This window comes from Canis aureus, chromosome 5 (assembly GCF_053574225.1).
Source record: "Canis aureus isolate CA01 chromosome 5, VMU_Caureus_v.1.0, whole genome shotgun sequence".
Classification (NCBI taxonomy): domain Eukaryota; kingdom Metazoa; phylum Chordata; class Mammalia; order Carnivora; family Canidae; genus Canis; species Canis aureus.
The window spans coordinates 50,393,209-50,416,081 of NC_135615.1; the positions used below are offsets into that span (position 1 = coordinate 50,393,209).

At 37.1% G+C, this 22,873-nt stretch overlaps 1 long non-coding RNA gene across 1 annotated transcript in view; it reads left to right on the forward strand.

Moving 5' to 3' along the window:
• Positions 1-5,454: 5,454 nt before the first annotated feature.
• LOC144313437 (uncharacterized) overlaps positions 5,455-22,873 on the forward strand; it is a 29,859-nt gene continuing 12,440 nt past the window's right edge. Inside the window, exon 1 of the long non-coding RNA XR_013379085.1 lies at positions 5,455-5,524. This is a non-coding gene — a long non-coding RNA (uncharacterized LOC144313437). The remainder of the gene's footprint in view (positions 5,525-22,873) is intronic.

Here is a 22,873-nt window from a genome sequence, read left to right on the forward strand (position 1 = left end):
AGTAAATTCACCTTTAGAGGCCAAGGTGAAGTACACTTCAGTGCAATTGGGCAAGTTCAAGATATTAAGTGAATATATACCAGGAAGATACACCCTGGGAGTTACACATTGAAAAGGTGAAGAAAATGATGATCTAGAACTGATGCTCCAAATTAGCCAATCGGGTGTTCATACTAGAAGTTGTTTCTTTCAAGCAGCAAAGTACTACTACCAACTTTCAGATCAAAGAGGAATCTGTAGACTCCCTGAAGCTACAATTCTTAGTTCATTTACAAATGAGTGGCTTCTACTACATATCTATCTATCTATCTATCTATCTATCTATCTATCTATCTATCCATCTACCTACCTACCTACCTATGATAGTGTGCACACTCCCTGGCACAGGGGAGGAACAGAGCGGGAGGAGCAGAGAGGGATCAAAGGGGATAGAATATCTAGCTGACTCCACACTGAGCATGGGGCTGGATGCTGGGCTCCATTCTAGGACTTTAAGATCATGACTTGAGCCAAAAGCAAGAGTTGGAAGCTTAACTGACAGAGCCACCCAGGTACCACCATGCATATCCATTTTAATATCTGTCAAGCTGTGTATTATTATTTGATGTTACTTACTCAAATTTTACTACTATTCCTATGTAGGCACAAAGACAAAAGAAATGATTAAGATTGAAAAGGACTGTTGGGGGTATTACCTTTGCTCTTTGTGACCCTTACTATGATCTGTTTTGTATACATATTCCCAGAATGCAGAGGAAAAGGAGGTGAACTACCAGGGAGGGAACTTGAGCTAGGCATTGAAGAAGTGATACCCACTGCCGGTTGGAAAACCATTCCCAGTAGTGGAAAGATCTGGGAATGAAATGTAAGGAAATGAAAGAAGGTGTAAGAGAAGGAAGATACTGGTCCTGCAACTATAGATTTGGTATGTCGGAAGAAGGTATGTTTTGGGGAGTGAAGCTGGAAGAACTCTAAAGGATTTTAGCTAGTGAAACAATATGATAACATTTTGATGTGTAATAAATCCCACTCTTGTGGCGCTGTGAAAAATAGATTAGGAGTGTGGCAGGCCTGAGACATGAGGTACAGAGATTTATAGTTCAAGTGACAAATGATAAGAAGCTAAGCAAAGGCAGCCTCCTGGAGGTTGAATAGGAGGGAAAAATTGCAAAGATTTTGAAGAGATTGAATATGAATAGTGAAGGATATGAAAGAATGATGCCCGCAGACAGAATGAATAGAAAGGTTCTTAAATGAAATGCAATAGCTGGTGTGCATAGATGGGGGAGAAAACAACGAAGACTGGTTTTTATCGTTTTTTAAATTTATTTTTCTTAAGATGTTTTTTTAAATAAATTTATTTTTTATTGGTGTTCAATTTGCCAATATATAGAATAACACCCAGTGCTCATCCCATCAAGTGCCCACCTCAGTGCCTGTCACCCAGTCACCCCCACTCCCCACCCACCTCCCCTTCCACCACCCCTAGTTCGTTTCCCAGAGTTAGGAGTCTTTCATGTTCTGTTAGAAGCTGACACAAGAATTTAGGACTCAGGAGGTCACCGCTATCGACATAATGTTGTTTCTGTGAAAGGTTTTCTAATTTACAAAGGATAACGATGTATTAGTAGGCAGGAGAACTGTGGTTTAATATAAGGAGATGAGCAGCCTAAGCCCAGGAAGGGCTAGGATGTTTCTTTAAGTTTATGGTAGTTACATTCTCTTTCATTTCAATATTCATAGTTAGAAAGCTAATAGGATTTCTACAAGGGTGATATCTCAGCAGATGAAAGTGCAGTTGACATTAAAACATTAATCCAATAAACTAGAAACAACAGACTGTGAAAAAAAAAAAACAGAAATGAAAAAAGACGTTAAGGACCTAAAGGTAACTTTTTTCAAAGGGCAGATGAAAGCAATGAAGTTCGACTGTGAAATAGTAAGGATTAAAAAACAAAAGCAAAAACAAAAAAACACACTCAGCAAGCAAGGTCTCAAAATGAACGATAGCCAGCAGTTGTGATTCTCCCCCAAGGCACAAAGTGTATTCTTTGGCCAGACTGTGGAATAAAAGTCATTGAAATAAGAATAACTTGTCACGTATTTTAGCTATATGATGTTTATGACTTGTGTCTTAAAAACAATCCCTCCATCTCTCCCAAAAATGTTCCTTAAATAATCCTGTATCTTTCTCAGTGCATACACTTTTTTTATCCCTAAGTGAAAAAGCAGTGTTTCAAGAATCTTAAAATTAAATGCATTTACTGTTTAATTCTTGTACTGAGTTCAGCAATTCATTTTCATGACAAAAGTGGTCAGAAAAAAATTGGTGTGATAGGAATTTAATTTGAATGAAATGCTGAGTAATACTTCCTTTTTAAAGCTTAATGTAAACAACTTCACACTGCACTATTTGGTTTAGTTTTTTATCTTTTCCAAACCTGTTATTTCCAAAGAAACATTCAGTGAGGGAGCAACAGTTAAAACAAATGCAAAATGTACAGTCTACTATAAACATGAAGAGAAGTATTAGGCAGAAGTTATTGAAAAGTCACAGATCCTTGGCCTTGTGGTTTTATTTTTTATAATTATTCATTAAATGTTATTTGACTATTAATGTTTTCAGAATGTTATAATTTTAAAACCAATTGAATAAGCATAATTTTTTTACAAGTAGTGTTAATGTTTATTTATTTTTAAGGTTTTATTTATTTATTCATGAGAGACACAGAGAGAGAGAGGCAGAGACACAGGCAGAAGGAGAAGCAGGCTCCATGCAGGAAGCCCGCCCGATATGGGACTCGATCCCAGGACTCCAGGATCACGCCCTGAGCCGAAGGCAAATGCTCAACCGCTGAGGCAAGAGGGTGTTAATGTTTAAACTTTGGTGGTAATACTTTTGTCTTAAGTAATGATTTGTCTTAAAATTAAGGTCACTTAGGTTAAAATAATTGTTTTCTTGTTGATGAGAAGCAAACTGGTGCAACCACTCTGCAAACAGTGTGGAGGTTCCTCAAAAAGTTAAAAAATAGAACCACCCTATGATCCAGCAATTGTACTACTAGGCATTTACCCAAAAGATACAGAAATACTGATTTAAAGGAACATATGCACCCCAATGTTTATAGCAGCATTAACAACAATAGCCAAACTATGGAAACAGCCCAAATGTTCATTGACTGATGAATGGATTAAGAAATGTGATGTGCTGTGTACATAAATATGTGTATAAGAATGGAATATTATGGAATGGAATACACACACACACACATATATATACAAACATATATGTGTGTGTGTGTGTGTGTGTGTGTGTATAATGGACTATAACTCAGTCTTCAAAAAGAATGAAATCTTGCCATTTGCAACAACATGGATAGAGCTAGAGTCAGTTAAATAAGTGAAAGTGAAATAAGTGAAATAAATCAAAGAAAGACAAATGCCAGATGATGATTTCTCTCATAGGTGGAATAAGAAACAAAGCAGATGAACATAGGGGAATGGAAAGAAAAATAAAATAATGGAAATGGAATAGAAAGATAAAAGCAGAGAGGGAGGCAATCTGTAAGAGACTCTTAAGCATAGAGAACAAACTTAAGGCACCATGTTTAGCAAGTCAGCCTAGGGCTGCGGTTGGTGGCGGGGAGAGGATGAATTATAAGGCTTGGAGTTTTGCAGCCTGGAGGAAAGCTGCTGACAAGCGTCATCACACTGCTTCCAACAATGCTGATAGAATATGTCGGAAACACCACATGTAGCTGCAGAGCCACCAATCCTACTACACAGGGCAGTGCAATCTTCAAGATCGGCATTTATTTCAGAATTGCATCCAAAAATAAGCTTTAGAATTGTCAAAGAGAACCAAAGGAGATATTGATAGCAAACTGTTTTTGTGAGAACTATTAATTTTGTATCATTAAAAAATAGTGGAAAAAAAACCCACACACTTTGAGCCTCAATGTCCTCTTCTGATGTGCCAGATGTATTTGGCGACAGTGTTGTATGATTGATTCTTAGTTGTGTGAAGGAGGATTCAGTGCTGCTCACATAGTAGGAAATCATGGAACTTGAGCCCGCCTGCTGATTTCAACTCTGAAAGTAGAAGATGGATTCTAAGGACACTATGGGAAGAAATAGTCTGCAGAAACCAAAGATAAATCAGCCCTTGTCCTGGTTCATCCATTTCCTGGCTTGCTAAGTAACTAAGAATCTTTTGAGCCTCCATTTTCTCCAGTGCCACCACAGCACCATGATATTCACTCCACCAAGGTCTAGGCAATTTGCTCAAAGTGTGGATTATCATAGCCATGGGCATTCTCTCGTTCTCCATGATTTAAAAATGGTGGAAGATTGCTTTGGAGATAAAACATAATTTTTTTCAGATAAATTATGAAATTTATTTCTATTTCACCACTTAAAAGCCAGAACATAAAAAATTTCACTTTCTTGAAAGTTCCCTTATTAGACATAGACGAAGTGCACTTACCACAAGGAAATCAGTTTCTTGGTACCATCAGTGAAATGGACACACTCTCATCCATTCCCTCAAATGAAGGCTTTGTCAAATTTCCCTCCAAATTTAGACCTCTCAATTCAGGGAGGTTTGAGTGAACTGTTTCCAGAAATTACAGTGAAGACATGGACCCTAACATCTGGGCCCTCCCAAGTTGGGTAGTTTTCAGCCTTCTGAACTTAGAGTAGAGAGTTCTGTGTAGTCAAAGCAATGCTTCTGAGCTACTTTAAAAAAACAATCCCCAAATTCTTAGTGGCTTAGTACAATGTATGTTTACTTTTCACTCACAACACACCATAGTCCAATGTGGGTCAGCGGCTCTCCTTGGCATCCCCTCTTCAACGAGTGTAGGTCTGTCATCCTGGGGACCTTTGATTCCAACCATAATAATGAGGGGAAGGGAGAGTGCAGATGTGCATGGATGGTAGCATGGTGGGTATGTGTGTGTGTGGGGGGGTTGTTCACAGGACTGGAAGCTGCATATACAGTTTTTTGGCATGACATCCATTGACTGGACTTTCCAGTGCATAGTCACAGGGCCCTGATCTAAATACAAGGGAGGCCAGTCAACACAGTATTCTTGTATTTCAAGAAAAATGAAAATGGCTTGCTGAATATTGCTTCTATTCCTTTTTTAAAAAGTAAAACTCAACCTAAATTCCTTTAAAAGTGTAATGCTTTTAACACTATCTGAGATAGCTAAAGAACTTAGGTGCTTGGATACTAATACAAATATTAAGTACATACTGAGAGTCTAAATTCCCACTGCATAGCCATCACTGTTCCAGTCAATGCTAGCCAAAGCAAGACAGGAATAAATGCTGCAAAACTAGAGTATACATCATGGTGACACATGTGGTGACAAAGGTGAATTTGCAAAGAAGTGACATTAAGATAGTTTATGTGAACTCTGAAAATTTATCTTCATATTTTCTTTCTTTAGGACACCATTTATCTTTGGCTGGATTATCGTTAGATGGAGTGAAACAGTTTCCTTGCAGCAAGAAACTGGTGAGTTGACAACTTATCATTCTGCCCATGCGGTGAACGTGGGCATTCTCGCTCATTATTTCTTTTCCTTTTTTACTTTCTTTTCCTGTTGTTCTTATATTTATTTTTCCCCCAATGACTATTATTTTATCTTTTTTAGCTATTTTGTATGATTCGATATGAACCCCCATAATGCTGCCATTAAATGTATTCATATATTCTGAGCTCATTTTACTTGATACTCTTTTCTTGCCCCTGGAACAGCGTACTGAATGGTACTAAGTGAAACTGGCTCTTCAAATTCCCTTTATACTGTGCCATGGGGCATGGATAACTCACTCATGACTTAGGAGAATGATTCCCCTCTGCCTCTTAAACATGGTAAAACAAAAGGTCAGCAATCATTTGATACTACAAAGAGAAAAAACACGACAGTAACAACAACAGCAATAAAAAAAAAAAAACGGAATAGATTGTTTGAAGCTCATGAAATTTTATAAAGAGTCAAATAACTAGAATCAGAGATTAAATCTTTTTCATGTGAACTTGAATATTCCTGAGGGCAGATGACAAAAAAAGACATGGGAATCAAGTCAGAGACATTTCCATGCATTCTGAATAATAATCTCCCTGTGGTAATGGAATAAAAGGGAATTAGAAACTTCAACAAATCAGCCAAAGTTTGTCAAACCTATCACCTGCTATTTAAGCCTGATTTAAAATTTGTAACGCTTGAGAAAGTAATAAAACATTAAAGTTACGAGAAACAGAATTCTGTTATCTGGCCAGCAGGTGAGGATCTTAGAAGCTGTCACATTGGTACTCACAACAAGAAAAACAATATGAACAAACTGAAAATCAATAACTTGTCTTAGATCTATCAGAGAAGTGAACTGGGGAAGCAAGCACATGGATGGAGAGAATAAGTCACTGGAGCTGGAACTACTGTGAGAACCAACAGCAGGGTAGAGAAACCTCAACTATAATCAGCAAATGCTGGAGGTTCAGTGTGGGCCAGCTTGAGAATTAAGCCCCAGGACATGGCCCCTAGCCTTAGGGACAGTCTCCACTAACACTGATTTCATCTCTAGGAGCTCCACCATCTTCTCACATTGATCATCAGGTGAAAAAAAAAAAAAAATATCTTGTGATTTTTTGCTGAGGGAGGAAAAAAGAAGCCATCTGACATACTCCCAGAGCATTCTGTTCCTTCCAACCGAGGCCTACCCTTAAGAGAAACTGTTTTTATCACAGCCTAAGTGACAGGGCTTTGATTGGAGCCTAATCCATCCAGGAGAAGGGGAATGCCCAATGTTATCCCTCTCTAGTTTTACATGTAGAAGAAGGTTAATGTATATAATTTTAGCCACGTTTAGCCTTTCTGTCTCACCTCTGGAAGTAGGGATGTGTTGGGAAGCACTTGGGGAAGTCAAAGCTCTGGGTCACCGGCTCTCTTAAAAACTGTTACCTACAATAGCCAAATTGTGGAAGGAGCCACAATGTCCTTTGGCAGATGAATGGATAAAGAAGATGTGGTCTAAGTATACAATGGAATATTCCTCAGCCATTAGAAATGATGAATACCCACCATTTGCTTCGATGTGGATGGAACTGGAGGGTATTATGCTGAGTGAAATCAGTCAATCAGTCAATGGTTTCACTCATATGTGGAATATAAGAAATAGTGAAAGGAATTATAAGGGAAAGGAGGGGAACTGAATGGGAAAAATTAGAGAGGGAGACAAATCATGAGAGGCTCCTAACTCTGGAAAACAAACAAAGGGTTGTGGAAGGGGAGGTGGTGGGGGGCTGGGGTGACTGGGTGACAGGCACTGAGGAGGGCACTTGATGGGAAGACCACTGAGTATTATACTATATGTTGGCAAATCGAACTTAAATAAAAATAAATGTAAAAAAACCGAATACCTAATCATAGGATAATAGAATGTCTTAGTTCAGGCCACTATAACAAGAATATGATAGACTGAATAGCTTATAAACAGTAAAAATTGGGATACCTGAGAGGCTCAGTGGTCAAGTGTCTGCTTTTGCATCAGGATGTGATCCTGGGATCCTGGGATTGAGTCCTATATTGGGCTCCTTGGAGGGAGCCTGCTTCTCTCTCTGCCTATGTCTCTGCCTCTCTCCCTATGTCTCCCATGAATAAATAAATAAGATCTTTAAAAAAATGAAATTTATTCTCAGAGTTCTAGAGGCCAGGAAGTCTAAGACTAAGGTGGTGGCAGATTTGCTGTCTAGTGAAGGCCCACTTTCTGGTTCACAGATGGCGGTTTTCTGTGTTCTCATATGGCCATCTGTGAAGTGGTAGGAACACTCTCTGGCATCCATTTTATAAGAGCACTAAGATTCTTAAGAGCTTTACCTTCATAAGCTCATCACATCCCAAAGGCCTCACCTCTTAATAACATCATGTTGGGGATTGGAATTTCAACACATAAATTTTGGGAAACATACATGTTCAATCCATAATAATACAATAGAATGCTTTCTCTTCCCTCCCTCCGTTACCACCATATCAGTAGGGCTCCTGTAGGAGATAAAATTGAAAGAACCATATATCTCAGACCTTATTTAAGAAGTCTCTAGAGAAACTCAGAGATAGCAGAGAACACACAATGACACCAGAGGAAATTTTAGTCTCAGACACTTAGAATTAAAACAAATAGTAAACACAGACTTATAGCCAAATAAATGTAAACTTCACACAAATCACCTACTTATCTTAGTTTCCTTTACGTAGATGTCCAGATTGGTTACTTACAAAGCATTCTAACAGATAAAAAAACATACTTTGAAAAAACAGAGTAATGATCAAAACTAGACCTTTTTGTGGCAGAAATATTAGATTGTTTTTCTACAAGAAACCCTACTGAAATAGACAAAGAGATTAAATCTTGGGTGATGGAGAAAGACAGTATCATGTTAACACTAATCAAAAAAAGCTGGAGTAGCTATATTAATTTCATACAAAGCAGACTTCAGAGCAAGGAAAATTATCAGGGATAATGGGGGATACTACCTAATAATTGAAAAGGGCAATCCTCCAATAACTTGTAATTATCGTTACAACAAAGTTTCAAAAATTTAGGCCAATATTGATAAAGCTGCAGGGAGAAATAGATGAATCTACTATTATAGTTGGAGACTTTAATACTCCGTTATCAGTAATCGATATGACAAGTTGATGCCATATCTAAAAACTGTAATCAGCTTTTCCTGAAACTAAGGACATTTTAAATTAAAACACTAAGCTATAAAGCATAATAGCAAAGAATATTTCAATTGTGCTATAGTCAGGTACTAATGGAAACTAAAGAGATAATGATGTAGTGACACATTTAACCTTTCTCCCAGTAAGTATAAAAATGAAGAAAACAAGAATTAATCTAGGGATTTCTTTAAAGAGTAAAAAAAAAAAAATCTTCAGAGCAATTGAAAACAAGAAATTTCAACCAATAAGATTCTATTTTTTTAAGATTTTATTTATTTATTCATGAGAGATACAGAAAGAGAGGCAGAGACACAGGCAGAAGGAGAAGCAGGCCCCCCACAAGGAACCCGATGTGGGACTCAATCCCCAGATCCTGGAATCAAGCCCTGGGCCAAAGGCAGACATTGAACCGCCGAGCCACCCAAGCATCCCAATAAGATTCTATTTTAACTTAGTAAGAGAGGTTCCATCTTGGCTTAGAAACTAGAAGACACTTTGCTTTAAGAGAAAGAAATGTAAAAAGAGACTTCATATTTTATATTTTTATGATCTTTTAAAAAGTCTCTTCCCAACCACATTTTCAGGTTCTGGAGGAGAAAGAAAGTAGTATTTGAGACATACAACACTTTGTAAATACATCCTCTGGAACTGATTCCAAAAATTTACCTGAATTACTGCATCATAGGTAACCTATAATGTGAAATATTTTAATAAATTTTCATTTATTAATAAGAGACTTGTCTACTTCTTTGACATTATTGCTCTTTAAGAAATGCAACCAAATAGGCGATCCCTGGGTGGTGCAGCGGTTTGGTGCCTGCCTTTGGCCCAGGGCGCGATCCTGGAGATCCAGGATCGAATCCCACATTGGGCTCCTGGTACATGGAGCCTGCTTCTCCCTCTGCCTGTGTCTCTGCCTCTCTCTCTCTCTCTGTGACTATCATAAATAAAAAAAAAAAAAAAAGAAAAAGAAATGCAACCAAATAGACTAAGCGTTTGTGAGGACAATATAGAAAAGTACAAGATGAGGAAAATAAATGACAATGTAAAGTGAATGCAACTGAAGCAAAACATTTTTCAGAGATTATAGAATACTTTTTGCATTAAAAAGGAGGTTTTAATTTTCATTTCACTGAAAAATCAAACTTAGAGAAATACAGAGACAACTTAGTTCTTAATCTTCCATAATTCTTTTGGAAATACTACAAAGTGATATGAGAATGAAAAAACATACTGTATTTTCTACAAAACTAGGAGACAGAAAACTTTTAAACTCTGAATGATGTGTGAGGAGCACAAAAGCTACCCAAACAGCTAGTTTTCAAAGTTTCTTGACCTCCATCAGTGCTGAAGACTTGGGAGTATTCAGCTAGTCCAAAATGCAGGACAAGAGTCTGCAGGCTGTGATAAGACATGATTACTGGCTTACTGAGTAATGCAACAGCCAGACCAGTAAGAAGTGTTCAGCTAGGTGATTGGCAAATTAGAGGAAATTGAGTACACACTAGTGGGAGATAGTGAATCCTTTGGGAAAGCAAAATTAGGTCAAGTTCATATCCTGTTAGAAGCTTTTTCTCCACCAGCTCCATCTAGAATTCACAGAAAATTTGGGAGAGTACTAAACAAGTCTCTCTATGGTACAGAACTCATACAGGGGAAAAGAAATCATAAAAGTATTTTTTTTCAGGTCACAGGGGAATGAAAATAAAATCAATACTATCTATCTATCTATCTATCTATCTATCTATCTATCTATCATCTATCTATCTATCTATCTATCTATCTATCTATCATCTATCTATCTATGGAAAATTGCTGGACATTTGGAAATTAAGCACCACTTCTAAAAAAATCCATTGGTTCAAAAGAAATTAAAACATTTTGAACTATATAATAAGCATTATAAAGCTTATCAAAATGTGTGGGATATAGCAAAATACAGGGTTTAGCTGGAAATATATAGCATTTAAATGCTGATGTTCCAAACATAAAACTTCTCAAATTCAAATCTAAATTTCTATCTTAATAAATCAGAAAAATAAAAACAAAGTCAATAGCAAGCTAACAGAAGACACTCATGAATAGAAATCAATAAAATGTAAAACAGTAAAGGAAATCAATAGAGTCAAATGCAACTAAAAACTTGTTCTTTGAAAAGATCAATTCAATTGATAAACTTCTATCTAGAAGGATGAAAAACAAAATACAGAAGATATATATAAATATATAGATGCTACAGTAATTAAAGTTACCTAATATTGGCCACACACACACACACACACACACACACACACACACGAGTGGAACTGAACAGAAAGCTCACGAAGACTCATACAAATATGCCCCATTAATTTTTGGCAAAGAACCAAAAGCATACACATGCAAAAAATAAACCTTAAGACACATCCTATACCTACCATGAAATGTAACTCAAAATTTAACTCAAAAACTCAATTTAACTAAAATGAAAAAGCAAAAGTATAAAATTTCTTGAAGAAAACACTATAGAAAACAGGCATGACCTTGTGTTTGGTGATGAGATGTTACATAGAAAATCAAGGCAAAATTCATGAAAAGAGAAGTTATAAATTCAACAATTTGAACTTTATTAAATTTAAAAACTTGCTTTGCAAATGACACTATTCAGAGAAAGAAAACAGCAATCTCAGGACAGGAGAAAATATTTGCAAACCACCTATCTGACCAAGCACTTATACATAGAAAATGCAAAGAACTCTCAAACCCAGCAGTAAGAAAATAAATAATCCAATTACAAGGGGGTAAAAAATCTGAACAGATCTCTCTCCTGAGAAGATACGCAAATGGCAAAAGAGCACATGACAACACACTCAACATTATTTATAATTAGGGAAAAACATATTAAAACAACAAGATATCCTTACAGTGTCTCAAATGAAAAATTAGCGAGAGCAAACACAGATGAAGATGCAGAGCAATAAAAAATGTTTTCACTGGTATTGGGAACATAAAAAGGTAAAGCCACTTTGGCAGACAGATTGGCAGTTTATTACAATATTAGAACATGGAGGGATCCCTGGGTGGCGCAGCGGTTTGGCGCCTGCCTTTGGCCCAGGGCGCGATCCTGGAGACCCGGGATTGAATCCCACATCGGGCTCCCGGTGCATGGAGCCTGCTTCTCCCTCTGCCTGTGTCTCTGCCTTTCTGTCTCTCTCTGTGTGACTATCATGAATAAATAAATAAAATCTTTAAAAAAAATTAGAACATGGATTTATCACATGACACAGCAAACACAAACCCAGTTACTGACCCAAGTGGCAATAATTTGTATCCACATGAAAACCTATACGCACAGGTTTTCAGCAATTTTATTCATTCATAATTGCCAAAACCTGAAAGAAACCAAGATGATCTTTGAACGGTGAATGGATAAACTGTGGTACATCCACACTGTGGTGTTCAGAATTGAAGAGGTGTCAATCCACACAAGGGTGAATGTTAAGTGCTCATTTTTAAGTGAAAAGCCAACCTGAGAAGGCTTCATTCATACTGTATGACACCACTGATATGAAAGTATGGAAAACTAGTTGAAAAGCATTGCCTTTCAATTTATTAGAAAATATGATACTTACATCTTTGATGGTCGTACAAGGCATTTTGTTGCACTTGTGTTTTTAGAGTCCTAAATGTAGCATCAGAGTTGAAGGAATTACTTGGTTTCACTGTGTGCTTTCATTTTGGACCTTTAGAAATTAAGATCGATTCCTTTTTTTTTTTTTTTTTTAAATTTATTTATTTATGATAGTCACAGAGAGAGAGAGAGAGAGGCAGAGACACAGGCAGAGGGAGAAGCAGGCTCCAGGCACCGGGAGCCCAACGTGGGATTCGATCCCGGATCTCCAGGATCGCACCCTGGGCCAAAGGCAGGGGCCAAACCACTGCGCCACCCAGGGATCCCCCCCCCCTTTTTTTTAAGATTTTATTTATTTATTCATAGAGATGCAGAGAGAGAGAAAGAGGCAGAGGTAGAGGGAGAAGCAGGCTCCATGCAGAGAGCCTGACGTGGGACTCGATCCAAGGTATCCTGATCACACCCTGGGCTGCAGGCGGCGCTAAACCGCTGCGCCACCGAGGCTGCCCCAAGATCGATTCCTGAACATTCATAAAAGCACTTGGAATTATGGAAACTTTCTTGATGGTAGGCACATTAAAATGTAGAAGTTTCTTTGACTATGAAAACATGCAGAGTGAAGGTGATCTATTTCTGAATTTCTTAAGTATTTAAATATTGACTTTCTTCCCCTTTGGACTAGTACAAAAATTCAGAGTAGATTTGAATAAAGTAATTAGTTTCATGTACTGGCTTTTCTAGGGCTTATACATTAGCATGAACATTATTTTAGTGGAATTAATACAAGGTTGGGTGGGTCTTACAAGCTACTACAAATCACACTATCATACTGTGATGCTATAATTTTTTTTCTTTTTGCTTTACTTGCAGAAATAGGGAAGAACTAACTAATCCTACACATTATAAACCTATGATTCTTTATGAAAATAAACCCAGCTCTTGCACAGATCTTTCTCTTCAGAAGAATGTTTACCAAAGTACACTAATGGTCATTAACCCCCACCCGTCATGGCTTTTTGCTCATTTCTTCCCTACATATGATTTCACAAACTCCTGTGCTTAAATTTATTATATTCATGTAATCACTTAAGTTACTTATTGAACATCGACTTTTGAGCATTGGGCAAGACACTGGAAATAAGATATTTAACTCAACAGACATGGTTCTCTCTAAATGTTACAAGTCTGTGTCCTTCAGAAAGATATATTCGTAATACGGAGATGATCAACCGATGGATAGATAAACAGGCTACAGTATATAATACTATGGAATGTTATTTTGCTTTCAGACACATGCTCCAACGTGGATGAGCCCTGAAGGTAGGTATTACACTAAGTGAAATAAGCCAGTCACAAGGGAGCAAGTTTGATTCTTCTGCTATGAGGAACTTAGATTAGCCAAATTTATAAAGAGAAAGTGGAAAGTTGTGCTAGGGCCTGGAGAATGAGAAGTTATTGTTTAATGGGTACAGAGTTCAGTTCTGCGAGATAAAAACAAGTTCTGGAGATGATGGTATTGATGGTGTACTGCAGGAATGTGAATATACCTGAACAATACACTTACAAATAGTTAAAATGATCATTTTTATGTTAGGTATATTTCACCGCAATTATTAAAGGGAAGCATAAAGAACAAAACTGACACCTATATGAAATTGTAATCAGTATTTCTAAAGCGTGAATTTTCCGCGTTAAGAATGGAGATCATATTAATAAAAGGACAATACAAATGAAATATGAAAAAAATGAATAGATGCAAGACAGATGGTCAAGAACCAGTGCAGCACCTTTGCATCTTCAGATTCCCCCGACATCAGGGAAGTTCAGTGTTTGTCCTTTGTTACTTTCTATTTTCTTTTTTTTATAAATTTATTTTTTATTGGTGTTCAATTTGTTGTCAACATATAGAATAACACCCAGTGCTCATCCCATCAAGTGCCCCCCTCAGTGCCCATCACCCAGTCACCCCCTTTAAAAGCTTTATACTCAGGGAACCAGTGCTACCACAAATATCTGCTAATTTTTTTTTCTCTCTGCTTTTCCTCTCTTCTGCTTCTTCTACTCTGGGTCTTTATGCCATAAATCTTAATCATATGTTAATTCCATGGTCTAATACAGACATCACACACAAGTTTTTCTGGAGTATTATTTGTCCCTGCACAGAGCAACCTAGTTAGCGTTTTAAATAAAGCCTATTTTTTCTTTAGGCTTTATTTATTTGCCACTGAATGTCTACTTTGAGACTATCTCTGGCTGCCAAAGATATTTTTCCATCTCTTGAGGATCTATTTGAAGGTTTTTCCCTGTTTACTCAATAATGCTCTTTATCTCTCTGAACTCTGACCAACTGACATACTGATATCAAACTATTTATGGCCAAAAAATATTTTCAGTTGTTCACATAGTAGTCAACCTGGAATTCATGGTGCTCATTATTAAATATCATAAATGTAATGAATAAACTGCACGTGTTTCTATTATCTATAATTTAGAGATAATTTTTACCACTAGAACAAATAGAATATAAAATTGTGGCCATGGGCAATTTCTACTGATAAATAAGGAATTGAATTAAGAAAAATTGGTTGGTTCCAAGTTTTTTTTTTCCCCTGTAAATATTAGTATAAAGAAAATAAAGAACCAGAAAGGCACATACTGATCAAATATATAAACGTATTTTTGATAATTAAGATGGTTTAGTATTCATGCAAAAATAAATAGAGATCAGTGGGATAAATAACTTTATAACACTGTAGTATACATAAAATCTTAACATGTGATAAAGGAGGCATCATAAATCATTTAGGAAAGATTGAATTATTAAACATATTGTGTTTGGAAAATTATTCAGCTTTTATTGGGGGAAGGGTCAATTCACACTGTTCCCTATTCAACATGAACACATATATACCAGAAGAAATTAGAGTAATGTAGGAATGAAAGATTAAATATAATGAAGAGAAATTGACTTTTTTTGTCCTTGAGATTGGTACACTTTTAAAGAGATCATAAAACTGAAAAATCCTGACAACACTTAAGTTTTGGCCTCAAATACTTGGATGCCTATGGAAATTCACTGAAAGGTAGAAAGTAATTAAATACAGGTCATCATCTGGCCAGAGCAAGGGAACAGAGCAGGAGATTATGGGGTGCGGCAAATGAAGAGTGAAAGAGAAGTAATGTGTGATCAACAGAGCTACTCAGCAGTTTTATCCTTAAAGTTCTTAAAAATTAAGAAATATAAAGAAAACATTTCCATATATGAGAGCCAAGGGTACCTTAGAGTTACATTACAGAAAATGTACAAATTACTTTCACGCTGTTGCTGGCAGGCATCGGCATTCCAAAGTACATTTTTTAATATTTTGCCAGTCATTCCTGAGCAATCTACTTTGAGCTAAAAAAGTAAACTTTGAGCACATAAGGCATTTATTGAAAAATAGAGCAATAAGGCAAGTGGAATGGGCAAAGAGCAAAGAATTGACCCACTTTCAGCAAGCAGAACCTTTACTCCTTGCACATACATGAATTTGTTACATGCAGCGTTGGGTCAAAAGGCTATTTGCTTTTTCAAGGCTGAAGTCCGAGTGGTTTTACAGAACAGACCACAAAGCAACATTTTCAATGCAAGGTTTACTTGAATACTCAATAATCACTTTCTAAAATAGCTTTTTCCAAACTGCAGGTCAAGACCTATTAGTGGATTATGAAATCTAAAAATGGTAGGTTGAAACTAGCATTTTTAAAAAAAATTAAAGTAGAACAAAAATTAAGAGAATACAGATATGATGAGCTATATTTTAATGTATTACTCATAGTAAGAGCACATACTATTTATGAAACTTTGCTATTTTTATGCATGATACTTATAGCCTACTTAATCCTATCCACATGTACCCACAGGCACACCTATGTACACTTGCATGTACACCTCTGCACATCTCTGCTAGGCTTTTAGTGTAAAATGAATTCCCTATTGTGGAGAAGTCAAAATATTTTGAAATCTGCTGTCAGCAAACAACCACCTGGATGAATAGATCTTAATGTGATTAAGGGTATAAATAGTGTGTGCATCCATGATGTGTGCATGTATATGTGTGCATGTGTGTGCATCCGTGTGACCATGTGAACTCCCATAGGAGCAGATATGTGAAATCAAAGTCCACATCATGCAGTCAGCTCGGTGGGAGTGTGGTTAGCATAGAGCACTATGCTATACACTATAGAACCTCTTGGTTCTGCGGAATAAATATTCTGCTTATCTAGACTATCATGTTTCTTTTCTTTTTTTTTTTTTTTTAGACTATCATGTTTCAATTGTAACAATGCTGCGAGCAAGTTCTAACAGTTTACATATTCTATCATGGACACTCTACTGCTGTAAGATACTTACTGATCATGTTCCATCGCCCAGCCCTCCTATGGACACTTCCTCTTAGTAGCAGACCATCCTACAGTGTTCTCGCCCTCTTACATCATTTCATCTAAGCCAGCCACAGTGAACCCTTACCCCAGGCTCGTTAAGTACCGTGGAGCTTACTTACCTATCACTTATTGTGATATGGGCCTTGCCTCTTGCTGCATCATAAGAAGACATTGCTATCAATACCTGAGCATTTCCTTTCTGCCAGATGCTACATTAAAGGTTCCAAAGCTATAATCTCACCTAATTTTTTTAATAACATAGACACTGTAGATAATTTATCCTTAGTTGATAGATGGATGCTTCTCAGGTAAACTTTGATTTCATTTTGTTTTTATAAGAATTCATAGAGGTGACTGTAAGTACCCCAATTCTGAGATGAGATTAAGGGACAGGTCAACAAAGTCAACATTAAATCAACAGAGAGATGTGCCAAAGTGGAGTTGAGGCCTCAGTCTATGGTCCTACTTCCTACTTTTCTACTCTTCCATACCACAGCATCATCAAAGTTGCTTCTGCTCCATTAGGTCACAACTTTGCCCTCCTTGTGACAGTTACAGTCCCTCCTCATCTTTAAAGGTTCTGGTACATGACAGAGCCTACGTCCGTGCTGAAAGCTGACCAAAAGGTCAATTCTGTTTTTCTAAGCAAGTAGGTGGGGTAGTGACTGCAAGAAGTCAGGTGCTGAGGCTTTAAGAGAAACAGGAATAGTCAGGATCTGGGGGAAGAGAGTAGGAAAAGCATACCATACAACCCCAGAGCCTCATAGTAGGTTATGCATCTGGATGTGTACAGCTTAAGGCCTTTTCAGGCATATGTTTAATCCTGAAGTAGAGTGTCTCCCAGAACTAGTCATGGGCCTATCCTAAGTCAGCCTTCTGAATGATTGAGGCAAGGACAGGGCTCCTGAGATTGCCTTAGTGATTTGTTCATATCCAAATGGTTCATATCCAATGTCCAAAATAATTCTTTTTTTCTTTTTAAAGATTTTGTTTATTTATTTGACAGAGAGAGAGAAAGAGAAAACACAAGCAGGAGGAGTGGCAGCCAGAGGGGCAGGGAGAAGTAGGCTCCCTATAGAGCAAGGAGCCTGATGTAGGACTCAATTCTAGGACCCCAGGATCACGACCTGAGCCTAAGGTAGATGCTTAAGTGACTGAACCACCCAGGGGCCCTGGTACAGACAATAATTCTAAAAGCTAACACTTGTATTACGATGTCCTGGATGCTATTCTAAGAAGACCTTATGTTTATATATCTGAATAAGCTTAACAAAACCCCTATGGGTAGACTGGCATTGTATCATCACTTTACAAGTGCGACAGTTGAGATGCAAAGAGTTTTCACAACTTGACCAAAGTCACACAGATATGGAATTTGGACCCAGGCTCTCCTGGTCCAAAATTGTGCCTCAGCGAGAGCACAATCAGCTATATGCATGTATCTACCCTGCGTGACGGTGAGAGACTGCACCTCATTTTCAGCATGGGTAGGCAAGGGTAGATGTCCTTCTTCTGTGAAGGATGTAGAAATAATATGCTTAACCTCGCACATCCTGAAAGCTGGTGATACACAGTCCTTTCAGCTAGGGAGAAATGCAGCGAATTAGAGAAAAAAAAACAACAGTTTTCATTATACCCCAAAATATCAGACTTAGCACTTAAGAATGGATTAGAGCAATAAACACTAACACTCTAACAGACTGTTGAATACTTCATATTTGGATCAAATCCAATAATTCCACATTCTTGATAGTCTTCTGAATTTTAATTTGGCTGGAACAACTATTCAAACCTCATGAACTCTAATTGGCTCATTTGCCAGTGGGCTTACTTGCATGCACAAGGAGGTCCTTGGAACATCAGGGAAGGTGATCAGCTATTACCTTGCAAGCCACTAACAAGAACAGTGGCTTCAGGAGCACAGACAATGAGGGAAGCCCTATTTAGAATGAAGCATTTGCTGGGATCACTGTAACTTCATCCAAAATTGTCGCAGAGTTATGAGTTTCCAAATATTTTGCTAAAATGCCAGACAGAAGACAAAACTGCATGATTATATATTTAATGCAATGTCATTTGGAAGTGTTCAAAGGGTTTACTGTGTTTTTTTGGTCAAATAAGTAAAAATATTAGTGCTTTGATTCATTAATAAACTTGCAAAAATGGGCAAAGCTAAGCTCTTGGAAGGCAGGATAGTGATTATTCACTGGAAGCCCAAGGAGAACTATTAGAACCTTGGTAATGTTCAGGGTTTTTTTTTTAAGATTTATTTATTTTAGAGAGAGAGAGTGCACATGTGCAAGCAGAAGGAGGATCAGAGGGAGAGAAGGTCCAGCAGACACCCTGCGGAGCATGGAGCCTGACATGGGGCTCGATCTCAGGACCCTGAGATCATGACCTGAACTGCAACAAGAGTCAGACACATAACTGACTAAGCCACCCAGGTGGTCCAATAATGTTCAGGTTTTTGACCTGGTTGTTGGTTTCATGTGCATGTTCTGTTTGTGAAAATCTTATCAAGATACATATACACTGATGAAATATGTACTTCTCCCTATGCATAATACACTTCAAATATATTTTAAGAAAAAAATAAATTGTGTCACTCACTCTAAATAAATGAAAAAAATTCAGATTAACACACACTGAGGTTTTGCTTATAACAAAATTACATGTTCAATACATCTCTGTTAATGACAAGGGTAACCATCGCCATTCTGCAAAATGCACAAGCTGCCAGCTACCTGAGCCATGGAACTACTGACTGGAGTGTTTAGTGTTCAAGAGCTGGGGGCATCACAATGCCAGATTTCAGGTTGTACTACAAAGCTGTGGTCATCAAGACAGTGTGGTACTTACTGGCACAAAAACAGACACATAGATAATGGAACAGAATAGAAAATCCAGAAATGGCCCCTCAACTCTATGGTCAACTAATATTTGACAAAGCAGGAAAGACTATCCACTGGAAAAAAGACAGTCTCTACAATAAACAGTGCTGGGAAAATTGGACATCCACATGCAGAAGAATGAAGCTAGACCATTCTCTTACACCAGACACAAAGATAAACAAAATGGATGAAAGATCAAAATGCGAGACAAGATTCCATCAAAATCCTAGAGGAGAACACAGGCAACACCCTTTTTGAACCTGGCCACAGCAACTTCTTGCAAGATACATCCATGAAGGCAAGGGAAACAAAAGCAAAAGTGAATTATTGGGACTTAATCAAGATAAAAAGCTTCTGCACAGCAAAAGAAACAGTCAACAAAACTAAAAGACAACCTACTAAATGGGAGAAGATATTTGCAAATGACGTATCAGATAAAGGACTAATATCCAAGCTCCATAACGGATACCTTACTTAATCGTGTTATTCAGGAGCATGCTTGTATTCAAGTTTGTCTCCCTATATAAAGCTTTGTGTCTGTTTTTAGATATACATAGTTCACTAAGCATTTAATTATATTTTCCTATTTTTTGCTTTTTTTCATTTATTGTGATTGACCTCTAAGAAATATATCTATTCCAGTATAAAGTCTCATTAGTAACTACGTCATCATATGCTAATAATAGTTTTCAGAATAGTTTTCATAATAATATAATAGTTCTCCTAGTCATTCTTAGAGTAGCTTAATGGTTCTCAGAGTTACTCTGTTGATTACCAAGCTTAGTAATCATAGATAATGCTAATTTAGTTGCCTCTTTCCTTTTTCTGTGTAACAAACTAAAATTTTGGGGATCTGATCACTAAAAGAAAGGGGCAGAATTGACAAGGAGACAATTAGCAATACCAAGTTCACATTTCCAGTGTTTCATTATTAAATATGATTTTTGCTCTTGATTTCACATAAAAAAATGTCTTCTAATACCAATGAGAGAATATATTTATATTTCCAGGGTTTTTTTTCTGGAAAATGCAGCATTCTTTTTTTCCTCTTATTCATTTACTGCTTCTTTTTTTTTAAAAAAATATAATTGATATATAATATTGTATTATTAGTCTCAGGTAATACAACATTGCCATTCGACCTTTATATGCATTGCAAAATGATCACCACAATAATCTACCATCTTTCACGATCTGTCACTATGCAGAGTTATTACAATATTATTGAACATATTCCTCATATTGTACTTTTCATCTCTATGACTTCTGTATGTTAGAAGTGAAGGTTTGTACGTATTAATCCCCTTTGCCTGCTTTGCCCAACACCCTTGGGCCCTCCGCTATGACAACCACTAGTCTGTTTCTGTATTTATGAGTCTGTTTTGTCTGTTTTTTTAGATGCCACATATAAGTGAAATCAGGCAGCACTTGTCCTTCTTTGTCTGATATTTCACTTACCATAATACCATCTAGGTGCATCCATGTTGTAGCAAATATTAAGATTTAATTTTTTATGGCTGAATAATATTCCTGTGTGTGTATTTCTTATGTGTATATATCTCACATCTTTTTTATCTATTCATCAATCCTTGGACTCTTAGGTTGCTTCCATATCTTGGCTATTATAGGTAATGCTGCAATGAACATGAGGGAGCATTTGAAAAGACATATGTCTTTTCAAAATAGTGGTTTTTTTTCCCCCTTTGGATAATTATCCAGAAGTAGGATTGCTGGATTCTATGATAGTTCTGGTTTTCATTTTTGGTGAACCTCCGTACTATTTTCCACAGTGTTTACAACACTTTACATTTGCACCAACAGCGTGCAAGGGTTCCCTTTCTTCCACATCTCCACGGACACTCGTTTTTTTGTCTTTTTTGATAATAACCATTCTGACAGTTGTGAGGGGGGTGTTGTGATTTTGAATTGTCTTTCCCTGATAATTAGTGATGCTGAACATCTTTTCATTTGCATCTTGGCCATCTGTAATGTCTCCTTTGGAAAATTTTCTATCTAGGTTCCAGAATTTTTTAAAATTCTGTAGTAAATGCTAAGTTTTATCCAGTAGTTTCTGAGCATCCAATGAGATGGTAATTTTTAAAAAAATGTGTGCCAATAAAGTACTGAATATTTTTTATGGACATTGTATTGTCATGGCACTGACTGAATACATCTGTGTTTTCTGGCTATACTGCATTAACTTTAACATGCAACTGCATATGAATACTTGGAATTATTATAGGGTATGTAGCTTTTGAAGGAATGTAATACATAGTGTCACTGGTTTTTGTTTTGTTTTGTTTTGTTTTACAAAAAAAAACCCCAAAATTGTTCTAATTTAAGTCCTACAGGTATCTGCAGTACCTAGAATTATGTAGCTTAGTGCATTTCCATCATTGTTAAATAATTTACTAATATCTTTAAAGTTTTCATTATTTTTATAAGTAGTCTTACCTCTTAGTTTTCTTTTATTTTAAATTTCTGGTGAGATAAAACATTTTCCTATGTTTCTTAGCAATTTACTTTTCCACTTAATACATTTCATTAAAAAAAAAAAAGGGTGGGGGACACCTGGGTGGCTCAGTGGTTGAGCGTCTGACTTTGGTTGGCTCAGGGCATGATCCCGGAGTCCCAGGATCAAGTCTTACATCAGGCTCCCCACAGGTAGCCTGCTACTCCCTCTGCCTGTCTCTCTGCCTGTGTGTGTGTGCGTGTGTGTGTCTCATGAATAAATAAAATCTTTAAAAAATTGTTTTGCTTGAACACTTATTGAACTCAACATCAAGAAACAAACAATCTAATCATGAAATGGGCAAAAGACATGAACAGAAATTTCAACAAAGAAGACATGCACGTGGCCAACAAGCACATGAGAAAATGCTCTGCATCACTTGCCATCAGGGAAACACAGATCAAAACCACAATGAGATACCACCTCACACCAGTGAGAATGGGGAAAATTAACAAAACAGGAAACCACAAATGTTGGAGAGGATGTGGAAAAAGGGGAATCCCCTTGCACTGTTGGTGGGAAGGTGAACTGCTACAGCCACTCTGGAAAACTGTGTGGAGGTTCCTCAAAGGTTAAAAGTAGATCTGCCCTATGACTCAGCAACTGCACTGCTGGGGATTTACCCCAAAGATACAGATGCAGTGAAACACCAGAACACCTGCACCCCGAAGTTTATAGCAGCAATGTCCACAATAGCCAA